General features: G+C 41.9%; 1 protein-coding gene across 1 annotated transcript in view; it reads left to right on the top strand.

The window, feature by feature from the left end:
• The window catches only part of CCDC146 (coiled-coil domain containing 146), a 169,552-nt gene that overhangs the window by 114,526 nt on the left and 50,594 nt on the right, over window positions 1–4,432 (top strand). The window lies entirely within an intron of this gene.

The following is a 4,432-nucleotide window of genomic DNA, read 5'->3' as shown; positions in this document are numbered from 1 at the left end:
ACGCACACGCGCCCGGCGTGAGTTTTAAGCCACCGGGTCCGGGACACGAACCACGGTCGACTACGTGGGAGTCCAGCGACATAGCCATTACGCTAACTGCTGGTTCCCTCCTAGATTTTTAATATACATTTACAACCAATCCAAGATCACTTTCAAATAACACTATACCACTTCAAGTACTTTATAGTAACACTCACTATAACACTATTCCTTCCTCCTATTCCTTGAAACATAACTGTCATTCATTTCAATCATACATAAACATACACAAATATATGTGTACACAATTGAATACATTGTTGCTATGTATAATTTTAAATAAACTGTTATCTCTTAGCTCAATTAAGTTTAAGGTTTTTTTTTTTTTTTTAAGAGATTTCTGCTATAGGGCATGTGTGCTTGCCAGAGAGACAGAAAGACAGAAAACGAGAAGTCATCCCCAGGGGGAATGGCCATGCTGCAATCCCTTCTCCATTCTCCTCAGGAATTTTAGGCACACATGCACATGTGCCTGGCATGAGTTTTAAGCTGCCAGACCTGGACTCAAACTGCAGTCGACCACATGGGAGTCCAGTAACATAACCATTACACCATCTTGGGGTCCCAAGTTAGTTGGTTGGTTTGTTTTTAACCTTCACTTATCCCTTCTCTGATTCTTTTCCCTTTTTTTATTTTAAGTTTTTTGAGAGATTTTTGCTACAGGGCATGTGTGCATGCCAGAGAGACAGAGAGAAAGCAAGAAATCACCCCCTCACACACACACACACACATACACACACACACAGGGGGTGGCCACACTGCAATCCCTTCTCCATTCTTCTCTTGGGACTTGGGGCATACACATACATACGCCTGTTAGGAGTTTCAAGCTGCTGGGTCTGGAACTCAAACTGCGCTCACTTATGTGGGAATCCAACAACATAACTGTTACACCATCTGCTGGTTCCTTTTTCATTCTTTTATGTAAGTCTGAGTCTTTGACGTACAAATTTTCCTTCTCCCTAAAGAGCTTCTTTTAACATTTTTTTCAAGGCAGGTCTGTCGGCAACAGATGCCCTCAATTTGTGAAAGTCTTCATTTCTCCTTTATTTCTGAAGAATAATTTTGTAGGCTACAGAGTTTTATATTGTTGGGTTGCTTTTTGTTTTGTTTTGCCTCAACAGTTTAAATACTTGAATGCATTTAAACACAGTTCTTTTCCCCCTCCCCTTGTGCTGGAAGCACTACACTATTTACTGTGAAGACTTGGGTGAGCTCCTGGGGGGACACTCTGAAATTGTGGCACCTCTGGAGAATTCGATTCTCAGACTTTTCCACATCAATCCCCCAGAACTGATCAGCTACGATTTAGTTTGTCCTACCTGACGCTGGTTCCTGTGGAGGTTTCTACTTGTGAGTTTCTGCTCTGCTAAGTTGTGATCTCTATCTTTGCCTGTCTGCCTCTCTGATTTGCAGGATAGCGGTTTGCTCCGTGCCTGGACTTCTACAATGGGAAGAAGAAGAGTTGTTGATTTTTCAGTTTGATTTAGGATTTTACTTGCTAGAATGAAGTGGGAACTTCTAAGCTCTTTATATGCAGGAATAAAAACTGGAAGTATTCTGCTTTTATTTTAATAGTTTCTTCTCATTTTTTTAAATTTCTAAGTTTTGGAATCCTAGGGATCAGTCCTCATCCCTTTTCTTATTTCTATCTACAATTTCCCTGAGTAATCTCATCTGGTCCTATGGCTTTAAACATCATCTAACAAATTCTGGTTTTGGGTAAAATGGAGTAAGCCTACTTCATCCTGTCTCGCTGAACACAGTTATAAAACTGGATGGGGGTCAGCAGATGGCATGTCAATGGACTCCCATAGAGTCCTGGACCTGGTGGCTTAAAACTCCAGACACATGTGTGTTTATGCCCAAAATCCCGAGAGGAGGATGGCGGAGAAGGAACTGTGGCGTGGCCATACCCTCTGGGGGGGTGAGTTCTCATTTCTGACTCTGTCTCTCTGGTGAGTGCACATGCCCTACAGCAAAAATTGCTCAAAATAACAAAAACAAAAACAAACAAAAAAACCCTAGATGGCCGGGAGGCACATAAACTTGAGCGCTCTGAAAAGTCCATAGTAGCATGCAGATTGGGGAAGAAGGTCAGAATTCACAGCACCAGAAACTAGTGGTGAAGTGATCCTTTCCTCTGGTATCGCCAGCCTGAATGCTACCCAGTGTAGAATCCAGAAGTGGACACTGACCTGGGCAGAGAGAGCCCCAGGAGAAGCCTTCTATTGTAGTTCTGGCTCTAGGAGCAAACAAGGAACTCATCCTGCTCAGAGAATGTAAAGAGCCTCCTGTTTCGTTTCAGTTTTTTCTCCTGTTCATAATCTCAGAAAAGAAAGAAAAAAGAAAGATCTCAGTAAAATAACGTAATAACGTTTTGTTTCCAGCTCACAGCACAGTCCAGTGCAGGTCACGTCAGCTTCTCCATCCTACAGTTTTGCCAAATGGAACATGCTTATAATACTGAAAATTAAGAGTGGATTTAAATACCACTACTGAGAGAAGCAATAGAAAAACAGTAGGTTTCAGAGAGGAAGATAGTGTGCTTTAATTTTAAGAGTCTTTGATACCCACGACTGGAATTGTCCAATAAGTGAAAATAAAAATTTGAAACTCTGAGGAAATTCTGAGCTGGAGATGTGGATTTGAAAGTTATCACTGTAAGTGGATCTGTGGAAATAGCATAGAGAAAGGAAAGAAAGTTAGGTTCCAGCTAGGATATACAACAAGTCCTTAAACCTCAGGCCATCCTACGTGGCCAACTGTGCAGTTTGAGTAGTTTGAGTCCTGTACCTGGCAGCTCGAAAAACACACTGGTCACATGTGTGTGTGCCCAAAATGCTAAAAGGAGGGAGAAATGGAGAAGGGATTGTGGCATGACCATTCCCTATGGGGGAGGGGGTACTTTCTCAGTTTTTTTCTCTTACTTGCTCTCTCTCTCTCTCTCTCTCCAGTGAGTGCATGTACACCCTGGCAAACTAAAAAAAAAAATTGTTTATTCTCATTGGAGGTTTAGCACAGTAGTGTAGGTGGTGAGGCACTGCTCTGTGATACTGAAGCCACATGGCCACCCGAGTTTAGATCCTGGGTTGACCTAAATACTCCACACATGCCCACACACATGATCTGATCTTGGCCAGCTAGGAGGCTGTGGGAAGGATCACAATATAGCAAGACCCTGTTGAGGGTATCTGTCTACCTCACTCCTGCCCCATAAAAAAAATAAATAAATAAACTTAAAAAAAAATACCTTCAGTGGAATAGCATAATAAAATTTTGTTTCTGGCCCACAGCACAGTTCAGTGCAAGTCACGCAGTCTATCCTGCAGCTTTGCCAACTGGAACACATGCCTTCCAAGTTCAACATGGCTGGGAAAGACAAGCGGTATTAATTTCCACTCACCTTCCATTGGCAAGAATTCATCTCATGGCCCCAGTCCAAATGCAAGGGAGGCTGTCGTTAGTTCCCTGTGTGTCCAGGAAGAGAAAATGGTGTGGTGAACCCTTGACAATGTGTTTGTCACAGACGCCAAAGGCTGATCTATGTTGACTGAGCCAAACCACCATTAGATAGAAGTGTGGATAAGATATATTCATCTGGACTTATGTGTTTATATCAGAGTTTGGAATTGAAACAAAATTTAAAAGAATTATTCTCAGTGACCCATGTCTAATAACACTTAAACTTGGCTTCTGGTCTAAATTTGTCCTTCCCATGAAATATTCATTTAAGTCCTTCAATATCCAGATCCCTACCACAGGTGGGGGATGTAAAGCTCTGCACATTCGCTGAGCAGGATGAGTTCCTTGCTTGCTCCTGAAGCCAGAACTACAATAGAAGGCTTCTCCTGGGGCTCTCTCAGCCCAGGTCAGTGTCCACTTCTGGATTCTACATCGGGTAGCATTCAGGCTGGGGATACCAGAGGAAATGATCGGATGTGGTAGGGACGTTTCTGTAACGTTTTCTCTGGCTCTAACTTTCTACGATTCTGTGATGTTCCTGTCTAATTTTATACCGCCAAAATGCAACCGCCACACAAAACTAAAACTGAGCTCTTGGAATAACTCTGCTCCACACCTTTTAACAACTGTCGAGTCTTTCTCTCCCTGATTTCCCTGAGAAAAGTTATATTTCCATATGCAGGCCCTTATCTCATTTAGTACATAAATTATTTTACTTCAAAGACTGAAAATGGGAGTAAAACAAATTCCAATCATCTCACTTATCCATATACATATTTTTTGGATGCCAACAATGTGTAAGCACTTCTTAAGGCAGTGATGATATAAAGTAAACAGAACAAAGTTCATGGAACTAGGTCTTCTAGAGAAGAAATAAATACAATGTTCAGGCGATGAATACTACAGAGAAAAGTAAAGTAGAAGCAGA

The sequence above is a fragment of the Tupaia chinensis genome, unplaced genomic scaffold (assembly GCF_000334495.1).
Source record: "Tupaia chinensis unplaced genomic scaffold, TupChi_1.0 Scaffold000044_1, whole genome shotgun sequence".
Classification (NCBI taxonomy): Eukaryota; Metazoa; Chordata; class Mammalia; order Scandentia; family Tupaiidae; genus Tupaia; species Tupaia belangeri.
The sequence above is the reverse complement of the archived record's forward strand: the minus strand, read 5'-3'. Positions and strand labels throughout refer to the sequence as shown.